At 37.3% G+C, this 14,167-nt stretch overlaps 1 protein-coding gene across 4 annotated transcripts in view; it reads left to right on the forward strand.

The window, feature by feature from the left end:
* Positions 1–14,167, forward strand: part of NRG3 (neuregulin 3) — a 1,045,385-nt gene that overhangs the window by 574,871 nt on the left and 456,347 nt on the right. The gene's annotated exons all lie outside the window — the stretch shown is intronic.

The raw sequence follows: 14,167 nt of genomic DNA on the forward strand, positions 1-14,167 counted from the left end.
TTAAGTTTATATGAGGACAATCAGGGACATAATTATGAACCTATTCTTGTTTTTTTACAGGACGAGGCTAGCCACTTGGCAATTTCGAACCCAAGGTAGATAAGGGTTAGTTAGAAGTTATCAAAGTGTGAGAAAGCATAAATCTACTGAAGAAGGAGAACTTCCAATGCTTGAACACGTAGGCCTGATGTGTTATACATACAATTTCATTTCATCTTTATAACCATCCTCTAACTGAAATACCATTATTTCCAAATGTGGGGACCAAGACCTATAGAGGACATGTAACTTGCTAAAGGCTATACAAATAGTAGTAGGAATGATCTTAGAATGAAGCCCGCCAAACTCCAAATAAAAATTAAATAATCACACAATAAATTACTTTGATTGGATATGAAAAATATTGGGGGAAATCCTTATTCTTTTTATCATAGAGCTCACATAAAATTAATCTTTTGCTTTTGCTTTAAATTATAGTATGTATAAAATGGTAGTTCTAACTTCAGTTGGAATAGATACAGGGATTTCTTTCCAAAAACAGTGTCTCATGAAAGCAGGGGTGAATTGCATGGTTGTAAGTAGAACTGACCTTCAAAGGGAAGCCTCCCACCTAGGATGAGATTTTCATTCTGACTCGGGGGCTGTGAAACCATCACCAGGGACAGCATGACCAGCTATGTCTTGAGTGGAGAATTACATAAAACCTCATGAATTGATGGCTTTTTGCCATAGTCTGCCTCAATTTAATTGTTTCTTTCATGAAGAGATTCATACTACAAGACCTCCAACATTTGGAAACATGTTTGGATTATTGCCTCTTGTGCCATTACTGTTGTCTTAAATTGTGAATTTTTCAACAAGATTTTAGTGTGAAACTTCAGTGTGTCCAGGTACCTAATATGCAAGTAGGGCTAAGCAACAATAAACATGACTATTATTTACTCATATCAGGTACTTTGCTAAGAGCTGTTGCTTAAATTATCTCATTTTACATCACAGAGATCCTGAGATAAGTTTTGTAGACCCAATTTACAGATGAGATAGCTGACATTTAGAGAAGCTCATTCACCTGCCCAAGTTCATCCAACTAGTGTGATTGAAATTGGATTTGAAGTCAGTTGTAGTTGACTCAGAAACTGGTATTTTAGCTGCTCTGTTTAGCCAGTACACTTTTCCACATGATGCATTTTTTATGTTCTTAGAGATTTGAAAATCTATTTAAGAAAATGGTCTGAAAAATTATACCAGAAAACATTTAGTGTATCTCTGATTTAGATCTATTTGATATTTCTGTAGGTAGTTTTCTGAAATAATCTTCCCTAGCCTGTTTGATTGGAGCTCAAGGGAATCAGAGCATGGGTAAAGGGTAGGTGGGCAGAGGTTGGGGGAGTGAAGTCATTGTTAGGAGTGAAGCAATAATCTAAGCCAAATAAATAGTCACAGGAGAGCCTCAAGCTAAAGATTGTTACAAATGGACAGTAGACCTACTTCATCAATCAAAGGGTAAGGTTGAAGTCAATTGTGCAGAAGATGTTCATTAAAATAATTTGAATCTTGGTGTGAGACATGATAGAGCATAGAGCAGACAACAAAAGCAAATCACACTTATTGCATCTGATATGGGCCAGATACTATTCTGGCCAAGTGATTTGCACAAATTCTTACCAAATCCCAGTGGAACAGACATTATTATCTCATTTCAAGATGAAGATGCTAAGGATCCAAAAAGAAGTTTCTTGCCCAAGGTCAAACAGCTTCTAAGAAATCTAAAATATAAATCTCAATCTCTCTGAATCGTTCCACAGTCCAGTGCTGTCTCTTTAGAAAGCCAGTTGCAACCTCATACATACTAAGAGAAACCGAGATTCTAGAAGTTAAGTTACTTGTCTGAAGAGGTCAAAAAGTTAAGGCTGTCATGTTCTCCTGCTGAGTGAACTTTTTTCACTTGGCTCCTACCATCATACACACTCTTGATTTTTCTCCTACCTCACTCTTTACTCATTCTCTTCTAAGCTTTTAATGTGGGAGCATCTCAATCCTTGATGTTCTTGTCTCTGTATCTCTCTTTCCTTATGACTTGGTGAATTGAATGCAGCATCATGGCTTTATGTACCACTTGACAACTTCCAAAATTATAGCTTCAGCCCAGACTTCCATTCCAAACTCAAGACTTTTATTTCCAAATGTCTGCTTTATATCTCTACTTGGATATCTAAGAGATATATCAAACTCAACATTTCCAATATTTAATATTTAATTCCTGTTTCCAATATTTAATTCCTGTTCTTGTCAACACCTGATTCACCAGCTACCTTTCCTGTCTCAATATCTGCCTATTTCTCATTATTGCCACTGCTATTACGTTTATCTAAATCAGTAGTATTTCTTACCTGGATTATTTATAAGAAATAATAAAATGAAGACTTAAACAAGTTTCCCTACTTCAGACTTTGCTCATCAATAGTCTGTTTTCAATATGGCTACCAAAGTGACTAAAACATAAGTCAGATCATGTCACTACTATGCAGGAAATCCAGCTCACCATTTCACTGAGAGAAAAAGTTGCAGGATTTACAGTGGTCTACCTCTGATCCCCTCTCTCCTCTTCCCATGCTTTTCCTACTGTAGTCACACCACCACACTCCAGCTGTAGGTTCTAGATGTTCCCTCTGATCCATTGCTCTTTCCCCAGATATCAGCTTTACTAACCACCTCATCCCTTTTAAGTCTTTGCATGTATTTTACACTCTAAGTGATCCTTAACTCTGAGCAGTCCATTTAACTCTGAAAGCTACCTGCCACCTCACTTATAGCTCCTCATCCTGCTGTCCTATTTCATATTCTTTTAAAAAACATGTCACAGGATGTATTACCTTCTAACACACTAGAAAATTTATTTATTTTAGCATGGTTGTTGCTTGTTGTCTGACTTTTACATCTAGCATATAAATTCCACAAGGACAGACATTTGGTCCTTTCCCACTGGTATATTCCAAGCACCTAGAACAGTGTCTGAGGCATAGTAGGTCCTCAGAAAATGCTTTTTGAAAGAAGATATGAAATAAAGTGTATAATAGAACTTTTTAAGCTGTCTCACCTTTGCAGAAACTTACAGTTACTCTCTGAAGTATCTAAGGATGCAATCATTTCCCCTACTGTTTACAGATACACATCATCTTAGCTATCTAACTAGCGTCTCATTTCCTCCTTATTAGTCATAGGTTTATGCAGATCTATTTCAGCCTGCATATAAATTACCAGTGGTATTGATCTTCCTTTCCACTTAATGGGGCTGGTCAAGGATCAACTCCAGACAGGCAAGGCCCTGAATCAGCTTTTGCTTGTGTGCCCTCTGGCTCATAAATAAATGGAAGAACGTCCCTTGGCTTTGCTTCTGCAAGCTCAGGAACCTCCTTCTTCCTCTTAAATGTTATAAATGTTATCAAATGTCTATCTATGCTCTCTTTTGCTTTGGTTAAGAAAATAAAGGAAATTTAAAATCATGGGATATCAGGAAGAATCAGAGTCATTCTTAAGTGTTTTCTTCAAGTTTACTCTAATTTCCCTGAGATTAATCTTCTTATTATGACAGCAAAGCCTAGCCCTTCCAGGATTTTTGGAACACCACATTTTGATAATTCGATCTTCATGGACAGTGAATCTATCTGTCACAGTCAGTTGTACTTTCACTCTTTGAATCGACTGGTATTTACCTGTATCAGACTCCATTTGTCCACTGCTTCTAAAACTCTTGATAATTTCCAATTGCTCATGGAGCTGAGTTTTAAGGTTGACATGGATCATCCATTCTTTCCAGAATGACAAATAGCTTTACATGGCGACCCTCACATTTTATCTTAATTTCTTGGCAAACGTTAATTTAATTTTCTGCTAAATGGTTTCAATCTCATGCAGAACCAAAGTGAACTAAGTAAGTATCTCAGGAATATTCTCCATCTTGTCAGGATAATTCTTTCTTCCCATTTAAGTGAAAATGAAGTAACATTCAGTGGTGATTAAAAAATATCATCAACATAATTACTAATGTCATTGTGAACCTCTGAGAAACCTTAAGTTTGAATTTCCCACTGGGCTAAGAGTGGTTATATAAATTTATTTCTTCAGTACAGATTGGATAGAAAGCTCATAGAAACTGAGAACATCTTGGAGCTAGAAATCACCTTAGACATTATCAAGCCTCATCATGACAGAGTTTGCAAATAGAGGAGGAATCAAGGCTGAGAAGGAGAAGATGAATATGTAAATTCACATTCTGTCACATTGGACAGAGGAACTATAGACCTTTGTCTTTTGATTTAGTCCAGAAAAGCTCTGAAATTACATGAAAAATATTGGTGAGCATTGGCAGGAGGACATTTATTTGAGGACCGCGTCTATTGCAGTTTTTTTTAAAAAGTCAGTAATCTCCCAAAAGTTAAGTATCAAGTTCCACCTTGCTATTTCACAGATATAATTGGTCCCTTTTGCAGGTTTGATCCCAATACCAGGTTAAAGCTATATTGAATTTTGTATTCAGTTTCAGACAATAGTAACTTCTTCCCCCACCAAAAAGCATTTGTGGGTTAGTTAGGTGTCAACCCAGGGCATTGATTTACTGTGACTTCAGCATTCTCTGAACTTAATTGCAGTCCTTGGAATAAAATGCTAAATGTATTTCCAGGTGACTGTGTGGGGATTGAAGAAAGCATCTGAAATTTGTAGTTCTCATAGAGAAGAGAATTCGTTTTATGTCTTCAACCAACTTCGACCTCCTTTGCACAATTTGCAGGTAGTGAAATGAGAATAAAGATGCACATAAATAAGAAAGTACAAATGCAGTATATTTTCAAAACTTTTATCATGGGGTTTTGAAATAATAGGACATGTGATAAAATACAGTTTTATCACACAGAAAAGACCACTATGATGTGTGCATGTGTGTGCACGTGTGTGGCAAAGTCAGATAACATTAAAATACTTATTTTCTCTTTAACATACCAGAAAACTTATTTTTCTTTAAATAAGGTACCATCCAATATGCAAAAATGTGCATGTATGGAAATGCATATATGGAAACAGCATTGATTTCCCTGCTTTGCCACTAAGTTCATCATCCCAGGCATGGCACTTCTTTCTAAGCTCCATTTTCCATCTGTAAATGAAGGAATTGAACTAGCTTGTTAAGTCTCTTTGTTAATAGTCAGTGTTTCTGCGATGATTTGCTATTAAAGCCAAACTGCAAGTCCCCTCCATCATTTTCTGAAATTGAAATTTTATGAGTTGTTTTTTGTGTGATCCAAAATAACATACTCATCTGAGATCTTGGCAATTAAGAATTGGCTATTGTAAGCATATCAGACACAGAAAAGGGCCAATATCCTTTCTTTCTTAAGCTGCGTTTTGAACAATGATAGTACCAAAGCCATTCCTCCTATGGTCCCCAAATTCACCCTCTTGGAGTATAATAAATAAGATGGGTTAGGATTTTCTGTTGGGAAAAGACCAAAACTTGATTTTAATCTCAGTTCTTTAGGGTCAACAAAGAGCATTTTGTCATACTTGATCCCTTTCTGTCTACTTCTCTTTCCCCTCCATTTCTTTTCTGTTCTTCTCTCCCCTATATTCTCCACCTCCATATGCCCAACTAGGTCTTACATGTTAAAAGTCAGTTTCAGAAGAAACAGAGATCAGGGTTGTTCTCCAAGTGCTACTGAGAGTAATCTGGGAAAGTTGGCCCTGTCCAGTGGCTAATCTAAATTTTGTGGGATATGTATCTTCTGTCACTTAAGGGGTCTCTACAAAATTACAAACTCAAAACATATAAAGGGTCTTCAGTGGAACCACAAGCAAGTAGGGGGGCCCATGTTTAAGTTTCATCAACTTCCTGGTGAATGTATGTGGGGCCAAATCTGCCAGCTGTGTCTACTCTTGTCTGTTTCTGTGTGTCAGCCCAGAAGAGAAGTTGTAAAGTGCTGGGGTTCTGCCATTTCCCCTTGAAGAGATGTGAGAATAAAAACATTCTTCAGTGGATTCTTGCCTAAAGAAAGCAAGACTATTTTGAAGGCTCCAGAAGATAGTTGTTGAGATTTTACTTTCCTTGCTCATTAGAATTGGCATTTATTTAATTTCATAAAGGCGTTGAGAGCTGCCTAGAATACAGACTCAGATGTGGTCTTTCTGATAAGATACCCTCATGGGCAAAATGTTGGCATTAGCATTATGCGTACAATTCTTGTAATATATTCAGAACTACTCTGAAACAAAAGAAGAAAATGTTACTTTAAGAAGGAGACAGATTTGATCAAATAATTTTAGGCTTACAGAGTGATAGTAAATGATAAAACTTGGAGAAGAATTAAAGGTGAGAGAAAAAGTAATTGGCCTCCAGTAAACACAACTCAATGTCAGTACAGGCGAAGAGACAAGGTCAGCATTCATATTTCATAAACCTGGTAATAACACCACTGTAATCTGTACAGCTGCTTTGGATGTGAGATGATATTCTATTTCAGAAGGAATCAGCTTTTTTTTTTAAATGTAAGGTATCCTTCCAGTTCCATTTAAAAGTTATTTGTATTCATTTTGGAAAAAAAGAAAGAAAAAAAGAATTATAAAACAATTGCCCATTTCCTAGCATTCTCTATTGGCATGATTGCTTATTTTCTCCCAGTCTTTATCTTTAGAGCTGCATATTTAACATATTTGAGAGTGTGCTATCCATATATTTTTTTCCTGTTTTATTCTCTTTACATATCCCCATGCTACCATCACCTCATTGTAAATAACATTTTTTGCAGATGTTTACATTATGCAAAATACCAAATGACAAAGTTTACTTAGCCTTCCCTCCAATCATTGGATATTTAGATTAATTCCAAATTTTTCCCATGAAACATACACTGCAATGAGTATTTTGTGCATAAGCTGTTTCTCTATTTCAGATTATGTTCTTAGGATAAATTCCCAAAAGCAGAATTAGAGACTCCTACAGTTTGAATATTTTTTGTTGTTGCTTTTTTGTTTTTAAGGCTTTTTAGTACATGGTGCCAAATAGCATACCAAATGGATGCATTGATTTTTTCCCATTTAAAATCTAAACTTATGAAAGATTCTGCTAAATTAACTTTGTAATTTTTTCTCAGACTGTAGCTAAAGATTGCTGTCTCTGTTACTGGACCAGCTAAGGATTGAACTGACTACCAGTCACCCAAAACTACTAGGTTTTTTCTAATTTGGTTGAATGATTATAATATCTATTGTAGTGAGTATTGCCTGGGGCAGTTAATTAACATAAAATGCTGTCTGGAGGTCCCCTTCCTGCTCTCAGATTTTGCATATCATTTTGAGGTTATCTTGTTTTTTCTGCCTAATTCTTAAAAGGCAAAATAACCACATAAATAAAAACAAAAGCCAAAATAATGACATCTTATTGGAGCTTAGTATTTCACTACAATTGCCATTTTGATGTGGTGCACATACTTGAACAGAATACATTTTAAAAATCCCATTATTAAGGTAAAATAAATAAGAGTGATTCTTTTTCTCACTTTGTGTTGATTTTTCTTCTTGGTAACATAATCCTCATTGTGCAGCACTAATGAGACTTGGGGAAAAAAAAGACAGAAAACATCCTTCACTGCACCTTTGGTGTGAATCATGGGCAGGAATGGTATGTGAAAGTTAAAAAGCCAGTTTTAGCTCAAAGAAATACCGTCTTGTAACCATCACTGAGTGTTACAATGGCCACTTGGGAGGGATATTGTAGTGAGGATTTACCATTGATGAGTGAATGGCTTCTTTGACTTTAAGGGTGCCCTTTGCAATTCAGTGATTCTCTCATAGCCAACTTACCTGGATTGACAAATAGCTGAGACAAAAAGGATGTAGGAGTTAAGAGGAGAGCAGAGTCACTCATACAGGTTTGGCTCAGGATCAAGTTTTTATTCTCAGTGTAGAGGAATCATTTAGAGAATTGCTTGTCACCCGTCACTCAGAGTTGTCCTTGCCTAGGTATCCATAAGGCACTGTGGGGGTTCTTCAGAAAAAATGTAAGCAAAAGCTTAAAGAATAATGTTCAGTTAAACTCTTTAAGACATTAAGGTATAAGAGATTCATGGTGTATTATACCTACCATAACATGGAAGCAGTCCATTTCATGGACCACAGCTCAGTTTGGACTCACGGACTGCAGAAGAGGCTCTAGGACATCAACAAGAATATGTGATGAAAGCAGTTCATTGCACCAGCAGAGATGGGAACATGGCGATCAGCAGGAACAAAGGCCCACTTGAAATGGAAGATGCAGTAGATATTAGTGATTCTCCAGGAGGAAACAAAGATGTCCTGAGAAGAAGTGTCTGACCTAATGATGAGTAAGTGAAATAACACAGGAATGTGTTCCTCACACAGTAGTCCTGCAGCAGGAGTATTGAATTCAACTGGAAAAATAATTCTCTTCTTGGGCAAATCCCACACTGCTTGAGGCAAAGAGCCAACATTATGAACTCCCTACCATGCTGAGCCATAACTCAGTTTGATTTTGTTTTTACAAACAGTTAAAAAGAGGCTTGGCTGATACTTTCAAAGGGGAAATTGAGACAACGAACAATTCTGGAGAAGGAATATTGCATTTTTCAGGTTCATTTGCTATGACTGCCTACTAAAGCAATTACAGGAAAACCTTCCTTTCTTTCCTAGAAGATAATAAAAATGATAATTAGCAATCTGCTCCTTCATTTCTTCACATGTTCTTGACCTTGCCTTGCTATTTAAGGCTTAACATTTTACAGATGATTTTTAGAAAGAATATGATTTGATTTCTTTGTAGTGGCATCATTTTCTTAAATATAAATGTTTGTCTTCAATGTTCTTTAAACACAAAATAGGAGAATTGAGAACATCCCTGTTCCTTCTGTTCCTTTACATTCCAGGAAGTTATATGAGTTTGTTCATTGAATGACATATATTTGAAATATTTATTGGACACTTATGAGTAATACATCAAAGCACGAGAGTTTAATTAAATTTATTTTACCTTTAAGATTATGATTGCAGGGCAAAAATGCAGGTTTTGGCTGTCTCACAAATCTGTAAGTAAAGTCTCACTCTATCACATACCCACAGAGCCTCAGCTTTCCTAGCTGGGAATGTGTGATACTCTAACAAAGAGTTCTTGTGAGGATTAAATAGAATGAAGGATAGAAAACATCTTGCAGGAAGCTCTCAGGTCTCAAGAAGTATGCATGATGTGTATAAGGCTGAAACAAATTGCCTTGAAAACGGTGTGTAAGTAAGGACCACAGTGTCAGCACAGGCTCTAAGTGCTGGAGAATGATAGGGAATGGCAACTTCTAGAGCAGCGGAGAATGTTAGAGAAGGAAGGGAACAAACTGGAACTTGGAAAAAGATAGAGAGGGGTGTGTGGTAGGTTGTCTCTTATCCCCCAACTCAAGATCTGAAGTCTCCATCTAATGCTTTAGAATGACCACCACCCTGAAGCCTTGCAAATAATCTCCCACTTTTCTCATAGGGCACATTTCATGGTCTCTGGCCCCAGTAAGAGTTGGAATAATCTTGGAATTCAGTGAGCCATACTAAGCATATAAATCTAAAAACCAGAAATCACCTTTAAGCCTCTTTCTTCCTCAGCATCCCCATTTCGTCCCCTTCTCCAGTCCACCTGAACCTATTTCTTTTTTATTCACTGAATCTATCCATTACTCTCTATGTTAACTTTCCCTGCTTGTATTTAATGCTAGCTTTTTTTTTAGCTTGAATTATTTCAGCATTTTCAATTGTTGCCCTTGATCCACTGTAGTGCATTATTCGTACAGACAGAAGAACACACTCTCTAATTTGCATCTAATCTGCTACAATCCTTTCAGTGGGTCTTTAGAACACATGTCCCTTGGCAATAAGGAAGAAATAGTAGAGCAAGCATGTGTCTGTTCCAAATGATGACTATGCTATCTTGGGTAGGAATAATTAGATCTTTGCTGAGCCTAGGCTGAACTTTTGTATCTGTATGTCTAAGTGGACCCATCCTACCTATGAATAGTTGTTAATGACCTCTGGAAAAATAAGAGGATGTCCTGAACTGAGACAACAACAATAGGAATATTAGGATGGTAACAGGTTTGAAGGTGTAGGCAAGTGATTATTTGTTGAGGAGTAAGAATGGAGTATGATTTAGATTTATAGGTAGACAACTGAGTGTGTAATATCATTAACTAAGATGAGAAATAAAGCCTTCTCAACTTACTAATGTGAAAAATTAATGAGTTTACTATCAACCTACTGTGGTTTGGAGGTAGCTATAGGGCATCCAGAAAGAAGGGCTTGGTTCTAGGCTATTGTCAAATAACATGGAGCTGATGGGAGGGGTCTAAGTTAGAGACAGATTTGGAAGTGATCTGGACATCGATGATGTGCAAAGGAACAAATCAGAATGGGTGGGACCATTCAAGCGCAGCCAATGGGGAAAAAGAAGCAGAGCAGGGATAAAGCCATCATCTCTTGTCTGGACTGTACATGCACTTCTGGCCATGGCCTTGCTGCTTCTCCCTTTGTTTTCTTTAACATATTCTTGGAGCACCTGTGTGGCGCAGTTGGATAAGTGTCCACCTCTTGATTTCAGCTGAGGTCATGATCTCATGGTTCGTGAGTTCAAGTCCCGCTTTGGGCTCTGCACTGACAATGCAGAGCCTGCTTGGGATTTTCTCTCTCCTCTCTCTGCCCCTACCTCACTCTGTCTCTCTTTCTCTCTCAAAATAAATAAATAAACTAAAACAAGAAGAAGAAGAAGAAGAAGAAGAAGAAGAAGAAGAAGAAGAAGAAGAAGAAGAAAGAAAGAAAGAAAGAGAAAGAAAGAAAGAAAGAAAGAAAGAAAGAAAGAAAGAAAGAAAGAAAGAAAGGAAATAAAAAGAAAAAAGAATCTTATGGGAAAAAAAAAACCTCCAGGGACTCCCCAGGATACTGAAGTTAAAAGCCAATGTCCTTTCAAGCATCCCCCACGCCCTTTGTGACCTACTGTGCTCTCCCCCCACACCCCATGTGCTTTCTCTCCTCATACAATTGCCCTCTTTTCACTCCATCTCAGAGCTTCGTCTGCCTTAGTCTCCCTTCAGCATACCACGGATACTCTTACCCCAGAGTCTTTATAGAGGCTATTTCTTCTACTTCGAGTATTGTTTTCCTAGAGAAGAGCACTTCTTGGTCTATTTCCTCTTTCAGATCTTCACTCAAATGTTGACTTTGGATGAAAAATTTCTTGACCACATTCTAAGAATTATCAATTCCTCAACCACGAAAATGGGACTCCCTAGTTCTATTTCCTGCTTTATTTTACTCTGTAGCAATTATTCCCTTTTATCCTGCACATCTAATCATTATTTGTGTATTGTCTGTATTTTCCCATCAGACTGTAAACTGATGAGGTCAGGGATTATATCTCTTTTCTTCACTGCTGTATTCCTAACATCCCAAAGAGCACCTGGTACATGATAGACAATTACTAAATGCTGAAGAATTGAAGGAAGAAATGAATGGATGAAATCTGAAGAGATCCAGTGTCTTAAGTGACAAGCAGAGGAGAGATGTTCCATTTGAATGATGGGGTGGGGGGATAGTATATGTCAAAAAATATCTTGGCAGGAGTTGACATAGATTTGATTGCTTTTCTCCATTTTATTTTTCCCATTTTATCAATAATCTCAGAGTCTTGGTTGTGAGCTTACTGTGTTCTGGAATCCTGTTTCTCATGGACAAAGTGTTGGTGCCTGGCTGACAGGCTTGACGAACCTGTTGGAGCCAACAGTATCCTTCACTTGCTCTGATAATTCCAGATTCGTGATAACATCAGTTTAGTGGCACAACTTTCCAGGTTCTTTTGGTGTTTTTGTTGTCCTTTAGCTAAATTGTAAAAGGCTTTATGGCAGACACAAAGTACATTCTTTCCTTTTGTACCCTCTGGTGCTAGACACCTTAATAAAGACAGGTTAGCCAAAATATACTGATTTTAATAAATATGTGTTCCTTGTGATATTTCAATAAAAACTTTGTAATAAAAGGTAATTATATTTCTATTTTTTGTCAAGAATACTAGAATCAAAGCCAGAAACTAACTTTGAATCCCCAGTCAGCTACTTTTTAAGAGTGTGAACACGTTTCTTTGTGCCTCAGTTTCCTCACGTATCAATGTGACGATTATATCAGTCTTACCTTACTTCACACAAATAGAGTGACATTTAATGAGGCAGTTTTGAAATGACTTTGTAATGTGTAAAACTGCATGAATTGCATTTTTTATATAACTGTCTACAAAGATACGGCTTTCCTCTGGGATTTCTTTTTGGATCCCTCTAAATCTGACAATTCTCAGCTTAGTCTGTGACATAGACATATTTTAAATATCCAAGCTATCTAAAATGTAATTCTGTTCTGGGATTTACATTGTCTTGTCTTCCAATTCGATTCACCTGATATGTTGTGAAGACTATGTGACTGAATGATTGTAAGGATATATCTGGAGTCATTAAAAAGTGCTACTTAACTCAATGGAGATAATCATTTTATTTTGTAACTTATCCATTTCTACTAGAAGAAAGCTTAAGAATGAAGCAGGGTGTATCTGTATTCTGTACCTCCTGATTGATTTTGAAAATGATGTTCTTAGTTCTGTCGAAGTGAAACAGAAGAGAAGAAATGATTTAAATGTGTAAACTATGTAAATGGTCCCTCATATAAAGAGAGTTGTGAACTTTCACACAAGATGAGCAGAAATGCATCTCAGAGTCATAACCAACATGGCTAATGAAGGAGTAAGTCCTTCAGACCCAAATGAGCTCAGTCTTGAGCTTGGAGCACTTAGGAAATTCTAGTCAATAGAGTCTTTTGAGAAAAGGGAGTTTGTAGTGTAAGGAAGTATGCTTTTGAGAGAGAGTTGATAAATCTACTGATCTTAAGAAGACCTATGAGTATTTTAATAAATAAGCCTAGAGATGAGAACATGCTTTTCAACTGCTATTATTGTTTGTATTTGCTCACAAAACCATCAACTACTTCTCTTTCCCTGAAAGTTCTGTAACATTTCTAGTAAGTTTTGCTTCTGACTTTCTAGATACATTCCATTTCATTTTAAAGTGAACCAAATTCTGCTTATACATCCTGTGACCACGAAGCCATTATAGGAACACTGCTGATCTCTCAAGTAGGATACCATAGTAGGTCACTACATTTCTAGTTCTGGGTCTTTGCCTTAGAGGTCTACTGATTTCATCATGTGACCACACTCAAATTCTAGGGAACTAGTCCTGCAATCTTTAAATGCAGAAGGGACAAGTGAATGTCTAAGATGCCAGTGCTGATCTTTGGTTGAGAGATGAAATTGCCAAGGAGAGAAGGCATTTATGGCAGCTGATATACACACTTTGCCTCTGCAGAAAACCTAGGTTGGACATCTAAAAATAATGACATGCTTCTTTGAGCAACTTGGATTCAGAACCAAGTGATTAAGGAGGAGAAGCCAGTTCTAGGGAGCAAGCCTCCACCTGCGCTGTTGGAGATACATTCATTTGCTCAAGGTGTTCATATCAGCATGTCAGTTTCCCTTTGCCATGGGCTGAGTTGGAGATTGACTCTTCATTCAATATATATTTATTTAGTGCCGTGCACTGGAATAAGTATGGGAACTTTGTTAAGCAAAACATTCCAGCAGTAGCTTTCATGAGGACTTTTGTCCACTCCGAAAGGCAATTTACAGACAAATACTTTTAAAAGTGTTGAGTGTATGGCAGAAGACTATGGAATTGGCCATAGGATTGGCCACTAAGTGTACCTAACCCTGGTTTGAGGGCTCAGGAAAGATACTGTACCAAACTCAGTACTAAAAACTTGAGATGTCAATTTCTAGGGCTGGTGCAACCTCACTCTGAGTGCTCCAGATATAGCAGTACTGCTTATGAGGACAGTGCTTTCACTAGCGTGTGACCAGGCTTTAGTATGTTGTCAGACGCTTCTTGCTTTTTAACTAATGTAGTGGGACATAGTTTAGAGGAGCAAATAGCATGGCCGACAGCCGTGTGTAATGTAATCTCTGAACCTCCTCCATTCAGTGGTGAAAATGTCATCCTACTCCCCAATCTGCTGTAAGTATTGCCTGAAATACTGT

The sequence above is a fragment of the Panthera tigris genome, chromosome D2, assembly GCF_018350195.1.
Source record: "Panthera tigris isolate Pti1 chromosome D2, P.tigris_Pti1_mat1.1, whole genome shotgun sequence".
Lineage (NCBI taxonomy): Eukaryota > Metazoa > Chordata > Mammalia > Carnivora > Felidae > Panthera > Panthera tigris.